Source organism: Suricata suricatta, chromosome 6 (genome assembly GCF_006229205.1).
Source record: "Suricata suricatta isolate VVHF042 chromosome 6, meerkat_22Aug2017_6uvM2_HiC, whole genome shotgun sequence".
Classification (NCBI taxonomy): domain Eukaryota; kingdom Metazoa; phylum Chordata; class Mammalia; order Carnivora; family Herpestidae; genus Suricata; species Suricata suricatta.
The window spans coordinates 129,917,150-129,934,668 of record NC_043705.1 but is presented as its reverse complement, the minus strand read 5'-3'; positions in this window follow the sequence as shown (position 1 = coordinate 129,934,668).

Genomic DNA, 17,519 nt, shown 5'->3' with positions numbered 1-17,519 from the left:
TGGCTGGTTGACTAGAGGTCCCAGCACCATTAAATAGCTTCTACAAATAATTAGTAGTGCAAAGGATTTCACTGTTGTTGCTGTTTAATTTATTAGTTATCCCATCAGGTAATTATATGCCCCAAATGATGGAGAGATTTAAGGCGTGAATAAAATGATTCAAGATTTTATACTTTATTACATTTTATATAACAGTATACCTTATTATTACATAGTTATACCTTGTATTAAATGTATTTAGTGTTATGAACGTTTTATATTTCGAATTAACTATTTACTGATTAAGTGTTTAAGAATTTTATATCATTGCTATATTTTAGTAAGATATATCTATTACACTTACTATATTTTTTGTAAACGATCTCATTATTTTATATTTTAATATAACTCCAACTTCACAGGTTTGCAGGATTAGTACAAGAATATTCTAGAGACCTTTTACCTAAACAAACCAATTGTTTGCATTTTATCCCAGTTGCTTTCTCTTATTCAGTTTCTTTATGTTTCTCTATTTATCCATTTGAATGTGTGCGTATTTGTGTGAAACATTTTTTCTTGAAACATGTGAAATTAAGTTGGAGCTATCATGCGGCTTTACCCCTAAATGCTTTCACATGCGCTTACACATTATAGTTATTAAAATGAGGAAATATAAAATACTATTAACTGGTTTGTACTCCATATTGTAAGTTCAACAATTTGTCAAAAAAGTAGTTTACCGTTATTTTTCCTCAGCCAAAAACCAAGCATGTTTAGTTGTGAAGTCTCCTTAGTCTCCATAAATTTTGAATGAAATATATTTTAAAATATGTAAAAATTACTAAGTGGATATCACTTAAATCTTTTTGCATGTTATGGTAACTTCTCTTATACAAAGTTTTATTTTATTTTTTAAAAATTTTAATTTTTTTTGAGAGAGAAAAAGAGAGCAAGCCAGGGAGAGACAAAAAGAAAGGGAGAAAGGGAATCCCAGCAGGCTCCACCCTGTCAGTGCAGAGCCCAACGAGGGGCTTGAACTCAGGAACTGTGAGGTCATGACCTGAGCTGAAACCAAGAGTCAGACACCTAACAAACTGAACCACCTAGGTGCCCCTCTTACACAAAATTTTATAAGAGAATTACTTTTGTCAAGCATGTTGACAAAACAAAAAAGCCTTTCAAAATAATCTGTGAACTTATATTTTAATAACAAAACCTGGTGAGTGCTGGGGAGGAATCAGAAATAGCTGACTCAACACTGTTATCTTTGGTAGATTCAGATTCCTCTACTAATTATTGCATACTACGAGTGTTAGATGCTAGACCAAGTGATCTCAGACACTTTGCCTCGTTCATTTGGATCTACAACCATTTCCATCATATACTAATATTCTCAATAAATATGAGCACACTGACATACCATGAGGATCCCAAATACTTACTTCCAATGTACATAGTATTGTTGAGACTGGAATTTGAATCCAGAGCTCTAAACAAATTGGTACAACATATAACAGAAAATAACAAGAGTTGGAAATAAATGCAGATTAAGTTCCAGGAATGAAGGATAACACTAATCTTGAACATGAGAAATGAGTGAGAGTTTAGACTTCGAATTTAGATGTGCATTAAGCATCTATAAATGCAAATGCTTATCCAAAGCAATAGTCCTGAATGTGATACATCCTATCCCTAAGTTACACCTGTGCTGACTTGAATGATCACATATCTGTGTCTCATCAGGTTCATTATTCTGGACTGAGAATGACGTGTAATGTCTACTTTTGGAAAAATCAGGTTTGTGTTGGTTGGGCTGCTAGTTTACAAGTGTGGCGTAGTTTTATTTTTTCGCTAAGTACGCAGAGTATATTCGTTTTCTATACTGCAAACACAAACTATCACAAACTTAGTGGTTTCAAACAGCACTCACTTACTAGCTCACAGTTCTGTAGACCTAAATTAAGTGGGAGTTGAGAGGCGGTGTTCTCAACTGAGTTCCAAATTCAGAGAATCCCAAAGTCGACATCAAGGTCTTGTCCAGCCTAAACAATTATCAAGAAGTTCTGGAAAAGAATCTGCTTCCTGCCTCATTCAAGTTGAGGGCAGACTCCTGTTCTGTGCAGCTGTAGGTCTGTGGTCACACCTTCCCTGCTGGCTGTCAGCCAGACATTATTTCCACAACTGGAGGCCCCCTGTGTCCATTCTTACATGGCCCACACCAGATTTAAAGCCAGCAACTGTGTATTTAGTCTTTCTAACCTTTTAAATCCCTCCTGATTCCCCTCCTGCTAGGGGCTGGAGAAAATGCTCTGCTTTTAAAAAGCTTTTGATTACATTGGGCCAGGGTGATTACTCCAATCTTAAAGTCAACTGATGATAAACTTAATTACATTTGGCAAGCCCCTGTGGTCACATTAAGCAACATTTTCATGAGCATGATATTCCTTGTATCAACATTCACCAGTATTATATTGAAAAATTTTGGTTGTGCGTGCAAGGGTACTTTTTGATTTCTGTCTCCCTCCTGGGAGATGTTAAAATACGTCCTAGACATATTTCACATTAGCCTTTTCAGGATAGCACTGCCACTGTCAGAACAAATCTGCCTATTTGGGGTGACTATCTTTGGAAATCAAATATTTAAGGGCTTTTCTTTTTTACTAAGGATTCTACTTGACTTCATGGTATTATTTGATACAGTATTGATAAACTGTACCTTATACACTTTTATTTAATTTTCACAAAACAATTTTTTTCTAATTTAATTATATCTACTTGGTCACATATTTGTCCAACATTTTATTGTTGTTGTTTATGTGAAATTTTATTCTGTTTTAGTTTTCCTTCACCAGCCATGAAAAGTCCACTGAGCCTCTGGAATATAATCTTGTTCATAGTCAGTTTTTTTCTGTTGGGTATTTACTCTCATGGATTCCGTTATCATACCTCAAGATTTACTTCTAATACTGATTTCTATCTTGCTATGTAGTTTTCTGCTTATATTTGATAGATCCTGCTAAATTCTTCCCCCTCAAATGCCCGAATCCTTTTGTTTATCCCTAGTATGTGTCAGTTAGAAAAAGCACAATATATCTAGGAACCTAAACAGGACATTTCAAATGGATTTTTTTGCCTTTCCTTTTTCTCCGTTCTAACAAAAAAGATCTGCTGAATATATACCTTTTTGTTAGTACTATAAATTATATCATGAATTTATTACCTGTACACTTAAATTGCTCAGGGAAAGTTATCTAATTTTTACGCTCCACTCTAAGTTACCTCTAAGTGTTAATGGGAACGTCATTATATCTGTAGATTATAAATAAATGAGCACCTAAAATATGATATTCTTCTAATGCAACCAAAAGTAGACTGTTAGTATTGAAGAAAATGGACAAAGAAAATGAGCAATCTTTTTGTCCTTACTCACCACATCGAATAACATTTTTTAAAATTTTTTAAATATTTATTCATTTTTGAGAAACCAAGTACGAGCAGAGGAAGGGCAGAGAGAGAGGGAGACAGAGAATCTGAAGCAGGCTCCAGGCTTTCAGCTGTCAGTACAGAGCCTGATGAGAGGCTTGAATCCATGACTGACCTACCCAGGTGCTACCACATTGAATAAACTTTCATAAAAAGTTTAAAATAGATCAAAGAGTAATTCTTTTTAAATTGCAAAATAGCTGTGTTGAATGGCTTGAGGGTTGTCACAAACTTCTTATGATGCATTTCTGAAAAAGTAATGTGCTTCAACCTTTATTACATTCCAAACTGTATTGGAGGTGAAAAGGGAGATTCTGGGCTTGTATAAAGCTAAATTCTTGGAAGTGCATGTTGGGACTTCTGGTAACCAATAGCTCTCAGATGAATTTCTCTCCGGAAAGTTCCCTTTGCTGAAGAGTGCTTCCTTGCCCAACTTCTTGCTCATTTCTAGGCAACTGCCCATATCCGGTGATTACAGGATGAGCAGTTATAGAGGCTTAGGATATGCCTCAAGGCGGGATAATTCTGAAGGACCATTCATACTCTAGAGTCCTTGGATCAACTGTAGCCTTGGCTCAAAATATATCTCTGCTCTCAGTCTAACAACCATCCCCCTGGCCAAGCCTCCTTCTTTCATTATTTCATAGGTGTTATGAATCTTTTGCTACTATTTTAGCTCTGCCTTAAATATTTTAATAATTTTTGAATAATAGACTAGGGCTTCTCTCTATCTCAAGATACCTGCCAGAAAGAAAATCTCTTTCAAATGCAATCTGCCAACTTAGTTGTTTTCATTCAATTACCATAATCCTCAGAAAGAATGCTTCCAAATTATTTTCAACCAGACTACATAATTTATGGTTTTATTTAAAAAATGTTTTGACATAAACCATGTCTCAGTTATGCATCATTTAAAATAATGGTAACCTAGACCATGCTCTATGTCTCTAAGATTTTAATGTGTGATTTTTCTCAAAAGAATGAATTTCCTAATGCAAGCTATTTAACAGAATTACCATCTCTGCCTGCCCTAAGGTGTAACATCTAGAGGAAGACAGTGTCTACTGGGGAAATTTCCACACGCATTTCAGTTGAAAAGAGAAGACTTCCTAACCTCTTGTCCTTTACACTTGGGGAAATGGCGTGCCACTCAGCACTGCTGGTTAGATATGGCTGGCTGATTCTGACCTCCTGGACTGCAGCCAGCAGTGACCAGTCTGTGATCTGCAGCCAAGAGATTTGAAGTTCAGGCATCCTCTCCTGCACTGCCATTTCCACCCTAATTATCTCAAGCCCCCATAATCCAATCCTAATTAGCTCAAAGTTTTTGTTTTCTTTTCTTTTTTTCTGCCAGTATAACTTGGGCTGCATTTCCTCTATCAAAGTTGCAGAATCTTATTTGTTACTAATAGCTACATAGATGATTTGATTGGCAACATTCATGGATTCAGTAAGGATATTGTCAACATTGTGAGTTTTTTAATGAAAGAACAATCTGAAAATGTTCCAGTTATGAAAAATAATATTGTAAGCCACAGTTAGCAACAATTTGGGGGACTTTTATATTTAGTTATTAAATATAACTAAGGGGTGCATAACTATCTCCAATTTTATCAGATTTAGAGTAATTTTTAGTAATATCTTTTGACTACAACAACCCCGTAAGAATTGGCTGAGGGAATTATTTTAAGTGAGAAAACTTGAACTAAATGCTCTAATTTTTTTTTCTTTTTTTACCTTTTTTTTTTTTTTCCTTCAGGAGATAGACACTTCAAAGGGTTAGACAGCTGGACAAGCCTGGTATACTGAGACATTGGGTGCCTATTTAAACTCATACTCCCTAGAGTTTCTTAAAGTATATTCACAATATTTCCCCCTTAAATCCTGAAAGAAATGTGTGTGCCACTTTTCCATAAGTCAGACTTTTCCATTTTTTTTTTTTTTGGTAATGGTAGTGAAAATAAGCCACGTTGTGCGTACTTGTTCCCGCTGTCCTGTGACAAATATCATCACTAAGCTGCATTATGATGTAGAATAAAGGTAACAATCACATGTGTATTATACCTCTTATTTTGGAGTAATTAATGATACAGACTATCACACTATGATGCCTAAATGTATTACTTTAATCTAAATACATTCATATTCATGCCCTTTATGTCACACTGGCAGGGAAAATACTCAATTTTTATCGCCTGTGTAATTGTTTAGAATAGGGTGATATTTTGGTTAAGTGTTGTTTTCTAGATGAAAACTTGCATTGTCTATATATGAGAATTTTCTAGGAAACAGACCTGCAGATTGCAGTGTACATGTAATAATTTTGTTGAGGGATATTGTAAAGATTAATTACAAAGTCAGGAAGGAATTAGGGTTGAGCTAAAGGAGGATTTGGAGTGTGATGTGGTCTCAAATCGAGGTGTTGGCCAATCCCATGGGTAGATCTGCTGAGTTGGCCCCTTCGGAACATTCCTCCTTTGAGGTGGGGATCTGGCATTTCTACCATCACACCAGCCAGTCACTGAGTGTACCAGGGAAGGAATGTTTCCATGTGTAAGACATCTTTCCTTGACCCATAACAGTTCGTAGTGTGGAACTCAGTAGAAAGATGTCACCAACCCAAACACTCAGTGGTTAGATGAATGAGACCTTTAGAAATGGTAGGCAAATTTTGGTAGCACAACAGCCCACAGTCATTGCTGTCCATCCTTTGCTCTCTTTCAGTTACACTTACTTTATATAATAAATTGTGACAACTCTTTCTGTAGGATTTTTAGGGGCCACATTTCCTGAGCTACAACAGGAAGTTTAGTGGAAGAAGATTTAGCCCCACCTCTGAAGGTGGTCTTGAAGATGTACCTGAAATCCATTGCCTCCTCTTTTTTAAAGAACTATTTTAGATTCTCTTCACTTTCAACCAGCATCTCCACTGCCTTACGGACTTACTGATATTTTGACCCAGAAGCTCCTTAGTGGGATCCAAACTTCTGGACAACATGGCCCTCTCAGCCTCCTGACCCATGTATTTCATATCTACATTTGGTAAGAAAAATCAAGAGAGGGGCACCTGGGTGGCTCTGTTGGTTAAGCAGCTGACTTTGGCTCAAGTCATGGTTTCATGGTTCAGGAGTTCGAGCCCTGCATCAGGCTCTGGGCTGACAGCCTGCTTCCGACTCTGTGTCTCCCTTTCTTTCTGCCCCTCCCCCACTTGTGCTCTGCCTTTCTCTTACAAAATAAACATTAAAAAAATTTTTTTTAAAGTGAAGAAAATACCAAGGGAAACAACAGAGGATCACATGGCTTCCAGGCATGTTGTCTTCCATCATTACATAAAAGCATTCCAAACTCCTACTAATGATCAAGATCAATGACTCCTGCAGAGATAGTAACACATTTACTTGATTTTAGCTTAATATTTAAAAAGACTCCTGCTTCATACCCTGGGGAGAAGCTTTTCCCTCAGGAAAGAGATCTCTAAAGTTAAAAAAGAGAAATAAGTAAAAATTCCCTAATTGGTCATTAGAAGTAAGAATAAGTTTCAATTTTGCTTTTAGCCTTCAGTTCTTAAATCCATATATCCCACTTCTGGGGATCATAGTACCACAGAAAAGTTGTTGATTTAGGGAATAATTACATAGTGGAAGATAACACTCTGACCCTAGCAGAACTTCAGAATGGCACATTAGTAGAACCTTCCATAAGCTGTTACATTTAGCTTCCATAAACTGTTTTATAAGCTACTCTGTTTTGTCAGCAGGTGCTGGATGGTATGTACATGAGTATAGGTGTGTGTGTGTGTGTGTGTGTGTGTGTGTGTGTGTGTGTGTGTGTGTGGTAAGACCAGTTGATTCAATAGTAAAGCAAATGCTGACACACTGCTTTGCTCTAAAATGGGTTCTGAGGCAAAGTCACATCAGTTTACAAGTCCTTGAGCAATAGTGCTGACTGAAGCTCTCAGGCAGGGACTGTACTCTGGAATGAGCTTGGTTTTCCTCAAGAAGACTTGTTTCTTCCTCTAGGATGGGGGTCGCCATTGTAATTAACTTGCCCAGAGGACAGATGGCCTCCATACAGGATGTCATGTCAGAGGTTCAGTGTTGGGCTTCTGTACTTGCAGTAGTAGCTAGGTCTGCCTTAATTAGTTGGAGATGATGTCATTGGGCCTTCTTGGAATCCACTCTGTCATCTTATCTACTCCATTTATGCAGTTTTAATTCCAGCTGTACAGTAGTCAATGACAGAGGCCGTCCTATGTCAAATGTCTGATGTTTGTTTGAAATCATTCCATCTCCTTTGTTATTCAGTGCATTGTCAATGGTGCATGTTTTTTGTTGGGTATTATCATTCATATATTACAAAGATCATATAGTATATCCATTACCATAGTTTTATTGATGTATATGTTTCTAGACATCCTTGTCCTTGATCTCATTATTTTTTTTTCTTTTTGCAGAGGTGGGGAACAGACTCCTGACAAAGTTTCACTGGTATTCTTCTTCCCATATAAAGTGAGTGGCCAAAACTTTGCTTATTTGGGAGAATTTTTTTTCTCTTTTAACTATCAGGGCTCCCCCTGAGTGGAGTTCTAATATGGGAGCAGAAGACTTTCATTGGCTTGCAACCAAATACTGAGTCTCACGTATCCAATGTCTGAGAAAGACAGAAGTCACCAAAACTAATTCAAGAAAAAAATAGAAAATATGAACAGACTTACATCAAGGAGAGAAAGTTAGCTTGAAATTAAAAATTGTCCCAAACATAAGTGTTCCCTTTCTTCCCAAAGAAAACAACAACAACAACAACAACAACAACAACAACAACACCCCATAAAACCAGTTCGGAGAGCTTCAGTAGTGATTTTTATCAAACAGTGGCCAACCAGTCCTGGAAGCTTAGGTTCATGATGAAAGACATAAATCTTCTCTAAAACTGAAGAACATCAAAGAAATCTAAAGCTATATGTAAAATCCTCTACAGTTTTGATAGTAACAATCCTAAATCTGCTTCTGAAAATATTCTGAAGGAGTCGTTTTGTTAGATTGTACCCAGCTTCAGATTATGGTGTTGTTTCAAGGACATGGTTTCTAAGTCCAAAAGTGGAAGACAATTTATGTCTTTAATTTTATTATTATTAAAAAAGAAAATAAAGCCTTTGAATTTGTGGCTCTGTGTGGACAAAAATAGACAAATGTCATTTTCTTCTCTATCAAACTGAGGTAAAACGGAATCCTTTATTATTATTATTATTTAAATTATAGTGATCAAGAGCAGTCAACAAACTGAGAGATGTGAAGAAATGTATTTTTCTACATTTCAATATTAAAGTCTAAAACATAACTTCTGCCTTTTGAATATTGAACTTGCAATAATTCATTATTTTCACTAAAATTTTAGGCTTACATTTCTATACCAAGCAAAGAAGTTACTAAACTAAATACACTTTTACGTTGTGGGGTTTTTTTTTCCACTAAAAATTTGGTTTATAAAAGAGTTTCTGGGTAGAGGCCACTAAATTAGGCATGTGCAGACAAAAGTTGGTGTATACCAATATCATGAGGAGTTTTCTTCTACTTCTTTCCTTACATTACGCTCTGGCACATTGAACAATTAGTCACTCATAGTAGAGTCTTATATCAAGAAAGAAAATTTGCAGAGATCCCTAGATGATGATGAAGCGTCAGTAATACATTGAGCTATATTCCAGATTAAATATAAATTCCCTCTCATTGTTAAAATTCTCAGAGAGATGTCTAAATTAATGTGAAATTTCTTTCCATTTTTGGAAAAATTCTAAATAAATTGAAATATACAATTTTGCATCTTCAAGTTTGTATTCTTCCTGGACTCAGCAGATTAACCTCAGTTGCTTTTTCTACAAAGGAAGGAGTGATTCTAGGTTTATTCTCTGATGTCTACAGCTTTGACACTCAAAATTCCTTTAGGAACTCAGAAACTAAATAGAGTTGGATGTAATTGCTGAAGATGTTATAAAGCAAGTCTTCTCATGTGTCAGTTTCTAAAGTTCCAAATATTAAAATAAATAGAACTATGAATAGCATCTCATTTTGAAAGATTTCAAGACATAGTTGATAATATAGCATGTACCATTTCTCTTTGCTGTTACCAGTTATATATATTTTACATGTATGTGCACATGTATATATGTTGTGTGTGCGTCTTTAGCTCTGGGTAGTGTTCCAAAAGGAGGTAATGGGAGCTCTCCCAGACAAAAGCTTTTAACTGAGGGTGAGAGGGGAATAGGTCAGAATAAGGAGGTTATTAATAACATCAGTGAATAATGGCAAAGTTGGTAGCTCCAAGAGCCTCTCCCTCCACAGAAATGTCTCCTCACTTCCATGCCTCCCCCAGCCAAAAAATGAATAAAAATTAACAGATTCCAAATGTCAGAACTCTGGAAAGTACTCAAAGGTTTACAGCAACCAAGAAAGCACTGAATCAGATCAGTTGACTTAAAAATCTTAGGCAAGCTTTGCACCATGTTTTCTTACCTTTGTTCCTATCTCACTCCCAGGTTGGCAGTGGTATCAAAGACAGCAGCCAGCCCTCCCTATGTGGGACCAAGGTCTCTCTCTGGTCCAGAAGGAGCAGTGTAGACCTTGGTCTCTAAGAACTGATCTGTCTGTTTTCACCAGTTTGGGGAGCTGCCTGAAGGATTGAAGCAAGAAGCTTGCATTTCTTTTACCTAACTTGGAAGTCTCTCAGGATAGAAAAGTAGCTTTCTATGCACAAAGCATTCTTCAAAAACAGTGAAAAGCTAAAGAATAATCCACGGCTGCCTGAGGCAAAGGTTACAATTGAGGCAAACAATAAATATGCTGGAAGCCTAGAAGGCAAAGCTGTGAAGAGAGATTCTTTGGAGAATCCGGGCGATGTAAAGTACCCCTGTATACTGGGAACTTAGAAATCCTTGAAAAACCCAGGAAAAGATGCATGCTAAAAAGAAAAAAAAAAAAAAACACAAAACCCTGAGAAGACACTACATTTTTCATCTGTGGCTGATCTTTATGCTGAATACAAGCAGGAAATAAAGGTTGAGGCAAATCTGTAAATAGTCTGGCTAAGCATTGAAAACGTGTTCCAACAGAGAGCTAACCTGCAAGATGTGAGAGTTTTTATTTTTTTATTTTTATTTGTTATTTTTTGTTTCAGATATTCAAGGAAATCTCTATCCACAAGTGTAGGCAGTTAGCTAGATATGATCAGGGAACAAGTGCTTTCTGGCTGATACAAGGGTTGAGGCCAAGTTCAAAATAGCCTGGACAGACCCCAGGGAATATGCACCATGACCTATGACCACTGCACTACAGTAACCTATAGCTTCATCATAATACATTTACATTGTTGGATTTGAAGAGCCAAACTAATGCCATGACAGGCTTAAAATAAAACTAGAAACTAGAAGGCCTAAATTTCAGCTTCCCTGAAACAATCAGGCAATTACACCTTGCTCCAGACTAGAAGAACCGCCCCTAATCCAGCCAATCAGTCAGGACCAAGAGGATGCTTAACATTCCTGAGGACTATAGATAACTGCTGAATGTTAGTTAGCCAATAGCTTACTACTTGCCCAGGCCCCATGTGGGGGTCCTTAGCCCACCCCGTAATTGGTTATGTCCAAAGAAACACCAAATGTCATGATTGGGTCCTGCCAAATGTAACAGACGCCCTAGAGATTCTGAGTGGTTAAGACTGTTACTAGGGCTGCTGTGTGATTACAATTGGATTTCTGTGCCTATGTCACAATTCCTTATAACTCCCCCTTTCCAAACTCCATAAAAACCCTGCTCAGCTATTGTTTGGGGCTCTCAGCATGGATCCACTGCACTGGTGAGGTCTGAGAGACCGAGCTTAAGCCCGAAAAATGCCCCTTGCTTTTGCATATGTGTCTCGGACTCCCTGGTGGTCTTGGTTTTTGGGGACCCCATAATCTGGGCATAACATTTTAACCCTCCACCTCCACCCCACAGAGAATGGCTGTCAGGAGAGTTCCCATAAGGACCATGTAAGGCTAAAAACTTCCCCCTCCCAAACTAAGAGAGGGGTCCCTTAGATGATCGGCTGCAACCTTAGTCAGACACTTCCATAGTGATGACTCATAACCCATCCAAACATAAAAAGAAAAGACAAAACTGTCATCCTCCATAACCCTGGGAAACTGCCACCTCTGGGCAGGCTGGCTCTCCCATCTTGAGATGGTAATTTCACTTAAACTTCTATTAAACCCCTGCTTGCCTCAGAGTTTGGCTCTGAATACTTTCTTGGCTGAACTCAAGAACTGAGACTGGACATCGGACTCAATATTAACAATAATAGTCGGTCACAATTTAAAGAAACAGATTTCAGAGACCAGATAAGGAAAAACACCAGATTCCGTACAATTTATGAAAGTCACTAAACGATATCAAACAATTATTTCCCAGAGTAAGCAAGCAAGTAAAACACCAAACCAATCCAAAACACTGAGGAGAGGGAAGGCAGATTTCCAGAGTTAGCATGTTGTGGTATTCAAATGTATAGTTTTTCAACAACAGCAAAAATAAAACATATGGAAAAAAAAAAAAAAGCAATGCCCATTCACATGAGAAATGAACAGACCTGTCTCTGAGAAGACATAGACCATAAACATACTAAATAAACTCTTTAAATCAAATGTTTCCTCCAAAAATTTAAATAGAAATATTGATTCCTCTAAAAGTTAAAGGATTATCATGTGACCTAGCCACTCCATTCCTAGATAAGAGCACAGAAGAAATGAAAACTAGTATTCAAACAAATACCTGTACACAGATGTTCATACCAGCACAATTTACACTGGTCAAAATGCCAACAACCCAAATGTCCATCATCAGAAGAACAGAGAAAAAAACTGGGATTTAGCATCAAATAAAATGAAGTTCTAATACTTGCTACATCCTCGATAAACCTTAAAAACAAAAGCTAGATGAGAAAGCCAGGCACAAAAGGTCACTTATTGTGTGATTAACATTTAAATGAAATGTCCTGAAAAAGTAAATCCATAAAGACAAAAAGTAGATTGGTAGTTGCTAGGTGCACACTGGAAGGAGAAAGGGGGGTTGACTTGTTAAAGAATAGGAGGTGTTCTTTTGGGATGATAAAAATATTTTGGGACTTGATAGAGGTGGTAGTTGCATGATATTCTAAATATACTAACTACCACTGAAGTGTAGTCTTCAAAATGGTTAATTTTGTTATGTGAAGTTTACCCCCAAAGTATTTAAGAAAAATAATCGGGAGATCTTTGCTACCAAGTAGGATCCTGTAGGAGGGTAGAGTCTGATGCTTTACTGCAGGAAATAGAAATATATATACATATATATGTATATGTGTGTGTGTGTATATATATATATATACACACACACACATATATATACACACACATACACATATACACACATATATATATATATATATATATATATACACAAGCGGAATGTTTTGGGGACTTACCAGAGATCTGCAGAAGTCATGAAGACCAGCTAGACTAAAACTACAGAGAAGAATGTTTCTGGATAGAGTGGACTGTTGTTAGCTAGCTTTTGCTCCAAGTAGGACACTGGTCAAAGCTGGGAGAAAGCTGAATAAGGCTTAGGCAAGGCAGAGGTCCACTGCCAGGGACAAGAGAAATTGACAAACTTCTAAGTGTAGAGCAGGATTGAAGGAAAACTCAACGGCTTTCACACATGCAGTGAGTAATTTCCTGAGTTCTAGAGCACACAGAAGGCTCAAGGGTGGCAAGTGCTTCAAAAGGACACAATAAAATCTCCTGCAGTAGTAGACACCTAGATGACAAAATCTTGCTGGGGCTGGTGGGTATTGAAAAGTCAGGCATTTGGATTTTGTGTTCCTCATCAGGCATTTGGATTTTGAAGTGCTTGTAATAGGGAGTGGAGTAATCATGGTGGAGGATCAAGTGCGGAGTTGGATCTACCTTCATGGGGGATGATAAAGTGCAGAGATGGACCTACCTTCACGGCCAAGGTGAAGGATAACTTTGTACTCACAGTGAAAAGTCCTAGGAGGTGACATTCTGGAAAGAATAGAGCAAGCCAAAGGTAACTGGGTTTCTATTAAGGCTGACACTCATTCTAACCCTGCTCCAAGTGTGAAAGGATGGAAACAATCTGACCCTCACGTTGCCTACCAGAGAGCTTAGCCATTGTGATAAGGATAAAAGGAGAGGGGGAAAGAGTATAAGACTGGGAAAGGGAGTTTAAAAGGGTCATGATTACCAAATTATGTAATCGTGTACTATGCACAAAAGAATCTAAAGACAGTTGTTGGAATCCATAATATAATTTTATAGCGTTGCAGGCACAATGCCAATATTCAAAAATATATATTTAAAAATAAGCCATGGGCTAAAAAAATAAAATGAAAAATTAGAAAACATTTTTGAAGTGAATGATAGTAAAGATATTTACATAATGTAAGAGTTGCCATGGGAAAGCAACTGAGAGGCCACTTTGCAGGGGAGAGCTGCGAGCACTGACAACCCCCACTTGCAAACCTGGGATGACCCGAGCCATTTGAAAGGCACCAGCAGCCATTTTATTGCAGGCCAGATAACAGATCCAGGCGCCACCAGGACTGATGACCCCCACTCTCAATCTGGACTGTCTCAAACTGGAATGCCTCACCGTGGAATTCCAGCGTCCCCCTCCCCACCGAAGCGAACAGCCAATTGAATCCTGTCACCGTCCAAAGAAGACCCTACATGGCTATCGGCCCACCTGAGCTCAAACCTGGAACTCCTGCACCCATAAAACACCTTGCTCTCCCATACCAGGCGCGACTTCCCTGACTCCCCGCACCAGAGTCATGGAACCTCGCCCGGGAATTGCAGATCCCAATAAAGGCCTTCTTGGCTCCATAACGTGGCCTCTTTGTCCTCTGCCTCCATCTATTAAACCTTACACATAAAAGTTTTAAGATAAAGCTGAAAGAGTGCTTATAGAAAAATGTATAGCCATAAACATTTAAATCAGAGAAAAAAAGCCAAAATAAAGTGATGCAACTTTCACTACATGACAGACTAATCCTGAAACTATTATAGTAATTTGAAGAGCAAAAAATAGTCAAGGCAAAGCAAAAAGACTAAAATATTAAATATCAAACTAAGTAATGAAAGAATTAAGTATGGTCTATTTAATATATGGTATTGGGTGTACTGAATATAGATTAAAAAAAACAAATTTCTTCCTCTTACCCCCCACTACTCTGCCCCCCAGAAATTCTATCCCTGGGCATGCACTATACAGGTAAAACAAAAAACAAAAGACATATTTTCATACACATACACACACACACACTGTACAAAAGTATCCACAGCAGATTAATACACAACTGTCCAAGAAAATGAAACTATTCAAATGCTTATTTACAGTGCATAGATAAATTGAGTTATATTTACAGAATATAACACAAACAAACATTAATGAAAATAATCTACAACCATACAACCATACGGAGCAATGTGGATAAATCACATAAAAATAGTATTGAGGGAAAAAAACCAAACAGGAAAGACTACTGATCCTGTGATTTCATTCACAGTAGTATCTAGGTAGATAAAATCACTCTGACAATTACAAGTTAGGACAGGCATTACCCTGTTAAGGTCGTGTGTGCAAGAGGTCACAAGAATTCCTTTGTGTGTACTGTTCTACTTCCTTATCTCAGTGCAAGTTTTCCATATGTGTTCAATGTGTTACATCTATCAAGCTGTACATTGAAAATAGGAATACTTTTCTGTAAGTATATTATACTTCCACAAAAGGGTATAAAAATAAAACTGATTGGTCAGTTGTATTAACTGTTTTTCTCCATACTTTCAGAAACCAAAGGCTCACTGTTACTCTCTATAAGAAAAAAAAAAAAAAATATATATATATATACATATATAATTTTTACCAATGCTTCCATCCAAGGGAGATTTAGCCCCTAAAGGGATATTTGGTAATGTCTAAAGTCATTTTTTTATTCCCTCTGTCGGAGGAGGAAAAGGAAGGTGATACTGACAAACAGCAGGTAAAGGCCAATGATGTTGCTACACATCTAAAATAAACATAACAGCCCCTACACATAAATAACTTGACCCAAAATGTCAATGACATCAAGGTTGAGAAACTCTAACTTAAAGGATAGGGGTTTGTTTGTTTTTTTTTGTTTGTTTTCTTATTCTATTTATTTATTTATTTTTACTAAATGTGTGTTTAGTAAAACAATGAAGCTTTCTTTAGCTCTATTCTGTTGCTGATAGAATTCCCAGGATACTCTCTTCTAAGACTCAGTGGATGTCTAGGGCTTTTTACCATATGCTGCTTGACAAAATCTTGCCTTCCCTCAGCTTTTAATTCCCTGAATATTAATTAACCTTCACGACTGCATGTTAATTCCAAATACGTATTGCTGCCACATTGCTTTTTCTCCTTTTTCTGACCTGACTTTATCTACAGAAGCTTATCATTTCCTCAGACCCAAATAAAAGTCAGATTAGGGAACAAAACAAGCAAAATTTTGTTCACATCAAGGTAAACAGGCATGGAGAATTTTTTCCAACTACCAACCTTCTAAAGGACCAAAATCTCAAATTATTTTCTGTTTTCCTATACTATTGCCATCTCTGTAAAGAAAAAAAAAAGTTTGAGGCAAGGTTTTCCTAACTCTGGCAAAATTGTTCTTTCTGAAGTTCACAAGAAGCATGTTGCACTAGAAATTTAAGTTCTCTGAGGAGGCTAAAACAAAACAAGGAAGAATTCTCCAGCTCCAACAAAACTTGGTCTCTCCTCTCTGTATTATATATTAAGAACATTTCATAGTCACAAAACTGTCGATTTTTTGAATTCCAATGATCAAACAGTCCCTCTGACTCTCCTCATAAGACTACACAATAGATTACAAACCGTGGTGGATTTTCAGTGAGATTTGACACCTTTATAGGCTTTATAGCCAAGAAAACAGGGATCCCTACAAATCACTTTCCTTCACTGTTTCATGAATTTTTAGAGATAGTTCTATGAAAAAGGAGCAATCTCATATGAATCAAAGTATAAATTTAATGTTTGTTATGAAAGTCTTCTAAACCTCAAATGTAAATATTTTTTTTTTATAAAAGTCAGTTCGTAATCTGCAGTTTGGTGTATAGAATAAGCAGAAAGTTTATGCGACAGACTATACCAGCAAGGAGATTATGGAGAAAAGGAGAGCAAATATCTACTCTCTCAAAAGGGCCATCACTTATATTCCCCACCCAGTTGGAGAGACTGGCAAGAGTGACACAGAAGAGCTTGTGCCTTAGAAGCCTCCGTGATCTCAATTACTTGTCAAGGTTGCCCAGATTATTGTCCTAAATTTTTATCATTCAGATCATTCTGTAATTTTTCTGGTACAATCAAGTTCTGGTGTTTTCTAATCTGATTGTGGTAGATGGTTTGCAAAAATAGTTGCAATTGGTTAATTTCAGGCTGAGGCAGGAGATGAGGTGCTTGAGCCTGGGGCCCGAGGGGGGATCTCCTGAGCACTAAACCATTGGGGAAGAGCAATAGCAGCCGCTGTGGCAGAACATGGCGGGAGGATATAGCTGTGATGCCAGTGCACGTGGTGGATGCGTAAGAGATGGAGGACAAGCACCGATGTGACTGGAAGGTCTCCAACAGGGTCTCAAGGAGGCTATTAAGCTTAGAAACACATTACTGACTTAAACATAGAAATGCAGAATTCCTTCAGGGGTCAAGGATCAATCCGGAGCTCTTACAGGAAACTGAGTAATTGACCAAGTAGGAGGGGCTTCTTTAGCAGATGTATGAACCACGTGCAGTTTTATCAGCAATTGGATGTCCTACAAGGTAGTGGGAAGAAACAAATCCAAAACTAGTTGGCTGATAGCAATGCCTCACAGCAGAGTGTTCTTAGTCTTTCTCAAGCAACTCAATTCCTACAAATAAACACCAATAAACTCTAGGGCCAGATGGAAAAATTGAAGGCATTTGAAGGAAGAGGAGAAACGAGGAGAAATA